The 12,057-nt window shown below is 47.7% G+C and overlaps 1 protein-coding gene across 6 annotated transcripts in view; it reads right to left on the reverse strand.

The window, feature by feature from the left end:
• The window catches only part of LOC123503534 (DNA repair endonuclease XPF-like), a 432,975-nt gene that overhangs the window by 210,759 nt on the left and 210,159 nt on the right, over positions 1–12,057 (reverse strand). The gene's annotated exons all lie outside the window — the stretch shown is intronic.

Genomic DNA, 12,057 nt, shown 5'->3' on the forward strand with positions numbered 1-12,057 from the left:
ATGAGAAAAAGATGAATGACAGAATACTGGTTAACTCTTGCATTAACCCCTTCCCAGCGGATCTATATATGACCATTTCGAAAATGCGATGTTTGAGTTACCGAACTATTGTTCGAAAACATCTATTTTGAGTGAAGCAGCTCCAGTGCAGGTTTAGCTGTACTAACTGAGTGCACAATGTACTATGTGTAGTACTACGCCTCAGGGTATCGCTGAAACATCTCATTAAAAAAATGAGGCCCCACGCACATAGGAAACACTACCTTCAAAATAGAATCAGCACAATAGCGCAGTAACCCCTACCTACAATCACAATAGCGCAGTCACCCCTACCAAAAGGAACCAAACCCCCATACCCGACCTCCCTACATCCCGTTTTCTATCTCTGGGAGGTCCCTCTCCTGATAAGAAGGCACTGTTCCATGTGAAGCGCGAGAACCGAATCTGGCGAAGGATGACCGGGGGAGGGAGCGAAGCGGAGGAAGAGGGCCCCGATCACCCGCACTGGAGCTGCTTCACTCAAAATAGATGTTTTCGAACAATAGTTCGGTAACTCAAACATCGCATTTTGAGGTACAATCAGCTCCAGTGCGGGTTTAGCTGCATCACAAGTGGAGGAAGGATCTGCCGCCAGACTATACTGAAAGGGAAGGGTACTGTAAACCTCTAACCTTGCAGAGTGAGGACGGTCAGAGAGAGCAGCATACCTGGACCGGTGTGTGGAGGACGGTCCGGTAGAGTTGAGGCAACCTTTGGGAGGGGTGAGGTCTGGTCCCGTTGGGTGAGCGCAGACCTCCCCCGAAGCTACCATCCCCCCTCTCAAAATCCGACCCATCGGGTCGGAGAAGGGGGTCCGGGAGGAGTAAGAGGGGCTCTGGAAGAGGCAAAGACTCCTTCTACCGGAGGGTAGGGAAAGGGTCCCGCGTCGTTGCTGTGTAAGATGGGGGTGAGGTCCGGACCCGTAGGGTGGCCGACGACCTTTTCTGACGCTGTAATCCCCCCCTCCCCAACTCCGACCCGTCAGGTCGAAGAGGGGGGTCCGGGAGGCGGAGGAGGCCCTGCCATGAAGGTGCAAGGGACCTCCTCCAGCGTGTGATCCAGATAGTGGGCTACGAAGGAGCGGACCAAAGCCCACTGTCCATGCTCCCGTACCTGGTCCAAGGATAAGTGGCGAAGGAAAGCCATGGTTGCCGACATGGCCCTTACTTCGTGCCCCTTTGGTGCATGTCCTGGATCCGCCTCCTCTATCACCCCGCAGAGGACCTTCGAGATGTGGATCCTGGATAGGGGCTTGTGGGTGTCAGGCCAGATGAACAGACGGGTATGTTGGGAATCGGAAGTTGACCCAACATACTGTCGCAAGGACTCCACAGGGCAGAGGGGGTAGTGGTGAAGTCCCTCTATCCATGCCTGGAGCACCATGGGGGCCAAGGAGTGTCCTTCCCTCTCATTCTTGGCCAAGAACTTAGGAGAAGGTGCTAGGGAGACCCGTCACCCATCCCTGGAGAAGACCAGCCAGGAGGGGTGCCGGATAAGGGTGTGAAGTTGGGAAGCCCTTAACCCCTTCAATACAGTGACGCCTATGTGGGCGTCATGAAGCCTGAGTAGCAAATACGGTGACGCCTACGTAGACGTCATATTTCTTTTCTGAGCTTTCTTCAGTTCAGTTGTCCCGTACAGTGTGTTGGATACCAACTACACACGCCGTATGCTGTCCTTGAAATCCTAGTGCTCCTCCCACCATCCTTGTCTCCACCAATCACTAAAGATAAGCTACATGCGTCCCACCTTGTGTCTAAAATTACCCAATGGCATAGACTGTTCCCATCTCACTCTCTCTCTCTCTCTCTCTCTCTCTCTTTCCATTCCCTCCCTCCCCATCTCCCTTTCCTTCCTCCCCCTCTCCCTCTCAAAAGATAAGTTACATGTGTCCCGCCTTGTAACATTCGTGAAAACACACACACACACACACACACACACACACACACACACACACACACACACACACACACACAAATACAAAACAACAAATTTTCTAATATCTCTCTCTCTCTCCCTCCTCGTTTCCTCTCCTTCCCTCCCTCCCCTCTTCCTCTCGAAGATAAGCTACATGCGTCCCGCTTGTGTCTAAAATATTAGCAAATGTCACACTCTCTCTTTTTCTTCGAAGAGAGAAGCGTCCACTTTCCTCTTTGAAGGCGATATAGTGACTAAAAAATAGCAGCATAATACACAAAGACGACAAGTATGACAAGCTTGCACAAGTTTCCCGCGCTTGGGCGCGCGGCACTACCACCCGTATATCATACAGGCGAGCTTTTTTAACATCCGGCGCGAAGGGGTTAAGCCAGAAGCCATGGCCACCAAAAACAGTGCCTTCCGCAAGCTCTGTTGAGGGGTAGAATTAGTAAAAGAAGGGCCCCGAAGGAGGGTCAGGACTTTGGAAAGAGACCAGAAGATCTTTGGTCTCTTCACAGGAGGCCGCTGGTGGAAGTGACCCTTTTTCAGTAAATCCAGGACCCATCCTCTGATGGTGATGTCAAACCCCAATGACAAGGGGTCCACCAAAGCAGCCGCATAGGTGGCGACGGTCAGGGCAGCTCTGCGTCTGACATGGAACATAAAGGGCATGGCCCCGTACCGCCAGTCTGTTGAGAGGTAGAGGGGAAGGACACCAGAGCAGTAGACGTTGGCACCAGGGCTGGGCCTTCCAGAGATGGGTGATGAGAAGAACTCGGCCCCTGAACATCTCCAGCTTGCGCACCACCGCCGTTATCAGCGTCGTCGCTGGGGGAGGAAAAAGATAAACGATCCCCCATGTGTTCCAATCCATGAGAAAGGAGTCCGGCCCTCCCGTGGCCGTGACCACGCTCCTGGTGATGTACTGTGGGAGCTGATGGTTCTCCAATGGTGCAAACAGGTCCATCTCGGGCAGACCGAACAACTCCACTAGATCCGTGAAAACGTCTGGGTTGAGCGACCATTCCACTGAGGAAGTATCGCTGCGGGACAACGCGTCTCCCCAGACATTGTTCCTGCCCGGTACGTGCACGGCTGACAGCGTAAGATGGCGCGACGCTGCCAGGTTCAAGAGGGCCTTGGATGTCCTGAGGAGGGAGATCGACTGGGAGGAGCCCATCCTCTTCACACGCTGGACTGCCACTACGGTGTCCATGTAGAAGCAGACGTGGAATTGCCGGAGGTCCGCCTGTTGCTGAAGGAAAAGCAGAGGCACCGTCAACTCCCTCACGTTGACGTGCCTCTGCGCGTCAGCCTGCTCCCAGCTTCCCCAGCCCTGTCGACCGTCGGACGCCTGGAAGCCCCAACTGCTGTCCAAAGCGTCTGTGTAGACTTGGAGCTGCGGCGCTGACAGCCTCCAAGGAACCGCAGTCTCCGGAAGGCCCGGAGACAACTACTAACGCAGCAGCCGGTGAAGGTGTGGTGAAACCGGGCTCAGACGGTGTGGGGCCATCCGCGGAAACCCCCTGTTGCCTTCCCACCAGAGCCTCCTGCACCACAGAGGCCCCAGTTGTGTCACCTAGGCTGCAAACGTCAAGGAGCCCATGAGCCTCGTCCACATGCAGTGGGTGAAGGTGGTGGACCAGGAGGCCCTCCTGACCCGCTGCAGGACCCTCCTCCGATTGTCCTCGGACAGGCGGATGGTAGAAATCTGAGTATCCCACCACATGCCGAGCCATTGCAGATCTTGAGTGGGCTCGAGACGAGACTTGGGGAAATTGAAGTGAAACCCGAGGAATTCGCTGATGGAGACGGTCCTGGTGGTTGCAGCTTGGGCTTCCTCTCTCGACGATCCCTGGACGAGCCAATCGTCCAGATACATTATTCTGATGTTGACGTCCGCCAGCATTGATGCCAGAGTCTTCATGATCTTGGTGAAGACTCGTGACCCGATGTTCAAACCGAAGGGCAGGACTGTAAAACACAGGACGCGGGAGCAGTTCTGCACTGCCAGGTAGGAACGGAAACGTGGACCTATCGGCACATGCCAATATGCATTGGCGAGGTCCAGGGAAGTCAACCAAGAGTGTGGAAGAAGGGTCTCCCTGACCTGCTTGAGCGTCACCATCCTGAAGTGATGACACTCGATGTGGGAGTTGAGAGCAGACAGGTCGACGACCAGACAAGGGTCCTGCCTGTCCCGCCGAGGGACCAAGAAGGGACGGGACAGGAAGACATGGCCAAAATACTCCTCCAGAACCCATTGGAGGAGCATCTCCTGCAATATCGCCGAGAGCTGAGGCGATGTTGATGAGAAGGGAGAAGGCATCTGTAGACGTGGAGCACGGCATTGAGCCTACTCCCAGGAGAGGCCCCGTCGAACCACCCTGCCCGCCCATGTGCCGACCGCATTGGACAGGCGACCCAGCGCTGAAGAGCCACCGCCGCGACCCACAGGGCGCTGCTGGCCTGAAGCCCTACAGGTAGAGAAATCGCCATCCCGACCCGGCAGAGCTCTCCTATCCCGTAAAGAGGATTGGGCCAGGCGAGAAGCTGACGGGTAGGGGAGAAATCTGTTGGAGGTCCTCTGGAAGCGCGACGGGCCTTGGTATTGAGGAGGGGCTGCCCGAGACGAGGAAGCGTGGGCTCTCGCAGAGCCTGCGTGGCCTGGTGGAGCTCCCCGGTAAACCACTGCAACCTGAGGGGACCGTGCAAGAGCATCCGCCACCATCTGTGTAGAACCAAAAGGAAGCTCCCAGCGGATCCCCCATGAGAAGGGCTGACTGCGCTGGAGATGGCAGAGGAGCCACGGCTTGCCTCCAGCAGGCTAAGTGGGGTGAGAGAGCCTGAGTGAAGGAAGAAGCCATCGCCGGAGTCCCTTGCCAAAGGGTGAAGTGCAGCAGGGGCAGGAGGTTAGAGCACAGGAGTGAAGAGGACACCCGTGTGTTCAGATCCTGCCTCAGTGACAGAACTGTCAAGATCTTCTCTGCCGTCAGCAAGGCCTGAAAAGAGGAAAAGGCATCCAACGCAAACGCCTTGTCCTTTTCGGCCTGCCTCATCGTCTCCGACGAAGGGGTGGCCAAGGGAGGAGGAAAGGAGGGTGGAGTACGCGCCGACAGCCAAACTCCCACCCGGGCGTCCAGAGAGTCCCCGACCGGAAGTAGAGGAGTCTTGGGCTTAGGTGACAGTCTGGGAACAGGAGCACTTTGGGCCCGTGCCGCCAACTGATCCGACCAGTCCCTGGCCACCTTAAGGAACTGGTCCGCCTGGCCCGTCATCCCTGACAAGCCCATCGAGAGCCGCGTCGACTCCTCACCCTCGGAGGAAAGGGAAGGAGGGGACGAAAATGCCAGGAAGGAAGAGGAGAGTGGCACGACGTCCCCCAGCACACCTCCTGACCAGGCACTGGTGCTGCCTCCCCATGGGAGGCCCCATCTTGGCAGAGTAAGACAGCCGACCTGGCGACCTGAGACACCTGCCAATGAGGAGGCACAGGAGCCCATGACTCTGGAAGAACCTCCGGCTCCAATTCCTCCTCCGAAGGGGGGGGCGTCCGAGACAGGGGACGAATCCATCCCGTATGGCTGAGATGCCGGACTAGAGAGGGGGAGAGGTGTAGCAGGGAGAGGGTCCGCCACCAGAGGAGAAGCCGAGGATCGGGCACACGGCAGAGGAGCAGCAGAGGAGAGATGGGCCAAAATCCCTGAGAGGAGCTCGTGGATGTTAGGAGGCAGTTGCTCCGAGGGGGGGCCAGGGGGAGCAGAAGGCGGCACCACTGGAGACGGATCCCCGGCCACGGGATCGTGAAGTACCAAAGATGGCCCTGGTACCGGATCCTCCACGACCGAGGAGGGGGAGGAGTGGCCAGCAGAGGAAGGGGCACTTGGTAGTAGGCATGATGAACTGAAAAGATATCACACGTAAAATACTACCTTATTTCCCCCAACCGGGCTAGGAGACGCACAACACTCGGCGGTGCAAAAGACTGCAAAGTATGACAAAACGCCATAAAAGTGGCTAAAAAACACTGCACACGCACAGGGAGCCAAACAGCAGAGGCCATGATCAAACACTATGCCCTACACCGAAAGAAAGGGCCACTTACGCACTCGAGAACATTCGAGAACACCTGCCGGCTCCCCCACCATATGGTCACAAAAAACACACATATTAAAGGCACCACACTGCACTAAAACACACGAAAAGGGCACAGCACAGTGTAATCCATCCATAAATCCAAGATTCTTGCCAAAAAGCAAGAGAAAAAGCTGAAAAGAAACACCCAGAGAAAACACCGGCTCTTAGAGCCGGCGAAACAGGCGCAAGCGAGTGTAAGTTTGGCTACCATGAGCGCTGAAACATGGAATGGCATCTTATCAGGAGAGTGACCTCCCAGAGATAAAAAAACAGGATGTAGGGAGGTCTGGTATGGGGGTTTGGTTCCTTTTGGTAGGGGTGACTGCACTATTGTGATTGTAGGTAGGGGTTACTGCGCTATTGTGCTGATTCTATTTTGAAGGTAGTGTTTTCTATGTGCGTGGGGCCTCATTTTTTTAATGAGATGTTTCAGCAATACCCTGAGGCGTAGTACTACACAGATAGTACATTGTGCACTCAGTTAGTACAGCTAAACCCGCACTGGAGCTGATTGTACCTCAAAATGGGACTTTTTGTCGGACTGTCTATATACTGCTGAACCTCGATAACTTGGATTTTACTTCAGCAACCCACCGCCATTGCTGAAGAGGCTACACATGAGATACGCAAAGATCAAGGTACCAGCAGTGACGCTTTGTTCTCGGTACAGGCAAGACATGTTTGTCTTGCAGCTGCGGTTTGCCATTTTGGGATTGGTTATCCGTTATCCGTTTTTCAGAGTGGGTTGGTATTTATTTAATACCTTACTTTATTACCTCGTGATCCCGTTGGAGCGGGAAGAGTGCCTGGTGTTCCTTTCCTGTTATCCATTTGAAGTGGGAGGACACGGTGTGGACCAAGGTGAGGTTATGCACCCTTGTTACCTGTTATCCAAACTTGGAGCAGGTTGTCATTTATTCATTGACTATTGTTATTTACTTGTGGTCTTGTGGGTGTTGTATTGTGCCTGTGTTTTTTCCCGTTATCTCTCAGGAGCGGGACATGTGACAGAAGTGTGCCGTTGTGTAGGTGTTTGGTACATCAGTATGTCTTCCTCGGGTGGTTCTACACCTCCAAGAAGCGGTTCCTCACATTCTCGGGAAGCCGACTCTATTCGTCCACTAGGCATAAGACGAGGAAGAATATTCAACGGTCTGGGGCCTCTGCTGGTGAGGATGCCGTTGCAAGTGATCGTGTGTCTAAGATGGACGCCCGACCACCAGTTAGCCAGTCTGGAGAAGTTAGCAATACTTCTTTATCCAAGATTTTGGAGGCTTTGGCTGTACTTCAAGAGGATGTGAATAAACTTAAGAGTGACAGAGGATTTTGCAATAAGCCAGACTCTGACCAACCCAGGGACTAAAGTCAGAATTGAAATGCTTGCCTGTTTTTTTTTTTTTCACTTTCCTGTACCTTGTTTTCTATTGACATTATAAAAAGTCTAACTAAATTTACATTTAAATTGTAGTTTTTACACCAATTTTAGGAAAATTTTTGCATTGTCAAAAAAAATACTTCCAGACATTTGCTCCTACAGATTTTTTGACCTTGTTTTGCTATTTGTATTCATCTGATTGGTATGAAATTTTCAACCATGATTGTGTAGACAATAGTGATTTCCTGGAGTATGATAGGATGATACTGCATCAGATCTCCACTTCTCTAGAAAATATTATTCACTCGTACATGGGGTTTGGGAAGGCGCCATCAGCAACGTCACAGCAATCTGCTGTTTTACTTCTGAGCAGGATACACTGAGTTGTTATTAGTGGGTTGAAGTGAGATAATGATACAATAAAGTATTTATTACATGTCATGTCCAGCTTTATACCTGTCTGAACATAATCTTTTGTAATATCGTTATTGTAAGAATTATGTGATGCATAGTTGTGATGATGAAGGTTGTGAGAAAAAACTGTTTAAAAAGCTCATAGTAGTCTTCTGATACAGAGATGGTGGAAAAGCTTTGCAGCGAGGTGAGGGTCTTTTTGGGGGAGATAACACATGTGACTAAGGGAAGAGAGGAGGTAAAGATTCAAGTTCCAGCTGTCTCCCAATTTTTTTTATTTATTTTTATTTTTCTTGTGTTGGAGAGAAGGCCAGCCAAGGGCAACACAATGAAAAAAAAGGCCCACTTGAATGCTGCTTCTCTAAAAGATAAATAAGGGTTAGCAAAAATTAGGGAGCAAAGTCTTGATACCTCCCTCTTAATAGAAGTCAAGTTGTAAAAAATTGAAATACAGAAGCAAGTAAGGAGTTCCAGAATTTACCAGTGAAAGGTATGAATGATTGAGAGTACTGGTTAACTCTTGTATTTGAGAATTGGACAGAATAGGAATGAGAGGAAGAAGAAAGCCTTGTGCAGCGAGGCCACAGGAGGAGGGGAGGCAAGCAGTTAGCAAGATCAGTAGAACAGTTAGCATGAAAATAGTTATAAAAGATAGATAGAGATGCAACATTTCGGCAGTGAGAAAGGCTGAAGACAGTGAGTCAGAGGAGGGGAGTTGAGACAAAAAGCTTCTAATTCCACCCTATCTATTAAAACTCAGTGGAACTCCCCCCAAACATGTGAAGAGTACTCCATACAGGGGTGGATAAAGCCCTTGTACAGAGTAAGCAGTTGAAGGGGCGAGAAAAACAGGCAGAGATGTCTCAGACAATGCCTAAATTCATAGAAGCGGTTTTAGAAAGAGATGAGATTTGAAGTTCCTAGTTAAGAGTATTAGTAAAGGACAGACTGAGGATATTCAGTGTGGAGGAAGGAGGCAGTTGAATGTCACTGAAGAGGTGATACTTGCCTGGAAGGATGTGTCAAGCTGATAGATGGAGGAATTGAGTTTTTGAGGCATTGAAAACTACTAGATTTTCTCTCCCCAAATCAGAAATCTTAGAAATATCAGAAGTCAAGCTGTTAACTTCCTGAAGGATTGACCGTCTCTGAAAGGATGTCGAAAGATGTAGGTTGGTATCATCAGTGTAGGAGTGGATAGGGCAAGAAGTTTGGTTAAGAAGATCACGAAAGAACAATAGAAAGAGAGTGGGTGACAGGACAAAATCCTGAGGAAAACCACTATTAATATATTCACTTCTTAAAGTTACTGATTCTAATCCTTGTCAATTTATGCCTGTAAGGATGTAGAGGGCTAAATGACACACCTCCCCTCTTGACTCCTGGCCATGTACTGTGTAAGGCTTGAGTCATACGATGATGCAACCACACAAGACATCAAAGAATGGCTTCCTGGTGGGAAGGATATTAAAAAAAAAAAATAAATAAATAAAAAAAAAATAAATAAATAAAAAGAATAAAATAAAAAATAAAAAATAAAATAAATAAAAAATACAGGATCTGGTAATTTAGGGTCTAAAGGTTTCAAAGACAATAGTAATCCCAAAAATTTTAAATTCAACAAAATTAAATAAATAAATCCTGTGCCCCTTACATAGTGTGAGTTGTTTTTTCTTAGGGTGGGGAAGGTGGAATTCGTATAAGTCGGACATTTATGTTTCTTGGACCAACCTGTCCCTCTATTAGTCTGAGTTAGTGAGGATCAATAGTATGGACGTTTGTTCTTATTTTACTGTACTAAGTTGTAGTGTGGTCTATATATAGACGATCTTACAAGTAACAAAATTCATAAAATAAGTGATAATTTGGCATCTCACACACCCAAACATTGGTCAACATGGCCTGTGAAGGTAAGTCAATGCTTGTGCTTTGTCAATGGTATCATGTGCTACACACAAGCTAATACTGGAATCACAACCCACTCTGGATTGTGATTCCAGTGTGTGTGTTGCAATGAGATGAGGGAGCAGCTCGTTTTCTCTACATGCTGAGTAGGCTGCAGGAAGGATTATGGTATTGTAAATACTTGTAACACCTAAGTACTGAGTTTGCTAAATTAAATGGTACTTAAGCTAACATCATAATGTAATGACTCAACATACAAATCCAGGTCACTATCTGTCAAGTGTCCAAGCTCACTTGAGGTTGGATGCTGCCTTACAATACAACATTCATCTTGGAAGATGCACTAGTATTTTTCAGGGTATTTTTTAGGAAAAAAAGTGCGTCTTGTAAGCCGTAAAATACGGTACTTCATACAGTGAAGCTTCAGACCTGGATCACAACCCACTCTGGAAGGTTGTTCCTGGCCCAATTTGGTCAAGGACCAAAGTAATTTTCCTCATAGCAAATAATGTAAATCATTTAATTATGTTCAAAGACCTTAGGTGCTTGAGTATTTTCTTTTTCTATGTAAGAGATAATATGTGATAAGATGATAACGCATCAGATCCCCGCTTCTCTTAATACAGGTAACTCTTGATTTACACAATAGATGTGTTCCAAGAGGCATCGCATATTTCAAAATTCCCGTAAAACAAACTTGTAATTCTCATAAGAAACAATAGATAATAGGAAGGATGAGAAATGTGGTCCAAAAAATTCATACAAAATACTCTATTTATTTGGTTAAATCAGCATGTTTTTATTATTTACCATTCTTAATACTAGACATGTATTTAAAGTAAAGGGAAAAGCAAGAAATAATAAGAGAAAGCAAAAAATAATAAGGGAAAACAACAAAACAAAGAATACGTAAACACAACACTCACTGCATCACTGCCTTCACCACTCACACTCCAGTCAGTCACCATCTTTCTCTGAGCTTCTCCACTTTATCAAAAATCCACTTATCTAAAATAACCCCACAGTATAGAAGTAAACACTAGTAAAAAAAAAAAAAAAAAACACACACACACACACACAGGACGCCGATGTCTTCACCCCTCACAAGCACTTGCTGTTGCTGTTCACTCTCTGGCGCACAGTTTGAAATTGCAGTTGGACCAAATCATGTATAATCAAACGATCGCGCAAATTTAATTAATTGGAATTTTTTTTTGGTCACGTACTAACAAAAACACATAAATTAAACATACGTAAATCAAGAGTTACCTGTAATTATTCACTTGCACGTGAGGGTTGGGAAGGCGCCATCAGCAGCGCCATAGCAATCTACTGTTTTACTACTGAACTGGACTTTCTCTGAGCTGTTATTAATGTGTTGAAATGAGATAATGATACAGTGAAGTATTTATTACTCATACTGTCCAGTTTTATACCTCTATCTCAACATATTCTTTTGTAATAGTGTTATTGTGAGAATTGCATATGATGTATAATTGCAATGATGAAGGTAGTGAGAAAAAAACAGAGTTTGAAAAGATAATAGCAGTCTATAATGAAAAGAGATGGTGGAGAAGGGTGGCAGTGAGGCATGGGGTGAGGCAAGCATCTTGAAAGGGAGAGATAACATGTGTGATGGAGGGGAGAGGGGAGGCAAGGATTCAAGGTCCAGCTGTCTCCCAATATGTATATTTCTTGTTGTCTTCTCTTCTTGGGGTTTCTGATTCTAATCCTTGTGAATTTATGCCTGTAAGGACATTATTTCTGATGCCTGGCCATGTACTGTGATGCAACTGTAGGAGACATTTAAAAATGGCTTCCTGGTTGGAAGGGTATTTGATTATTAAAAAATAAACTATACCATCTGGTAATTTAGAAGGTTTCTGAGAGACACATGTAGTCCCAAAGTTTTAAATCCCTCCAAAATTAAATAATTAAATCCTGCACCAAAGTTTTTTTTTTTTTTTTTTTTTTTTTTTGTGTGTGTATTCACCTAGTTGTAATTTTTACAGGGCCTGGTTATTATACTCGTGTGGCCCCGTCTCCATATCCACACACATCCAACTTTCCTTTAAAACTATGCACACTCCTCGCTGACACCACCTCCTCACTCAAACTATTCCACACCTCCACACATCACTGTGGGAAACTATATTTCTTCACATCTTTCAAGCATATTCCCTTGGCTATCTTTTTACTATGCGATCTCGTAGTTCTATTTAAATTTTCCTCTCTCAACATCATTTGCTCATTATCCTCTTCATCCA

This window comes from Portunus trituberculatus, chromosome 14, assembly GCF_017591435.1.
Source record: "Portunus trituberculatus isolate SZX2019 chromosome 14, ASM1759143v1, whole genome shotgun sequence".
NCBI classification, from domain to species: domain Eukaryota; kingdom Metazoa; phylum Arthropoda; class Malacostraca; order Decapoda; family Portunidae; genus Portunus; species Portunus trituberculatus.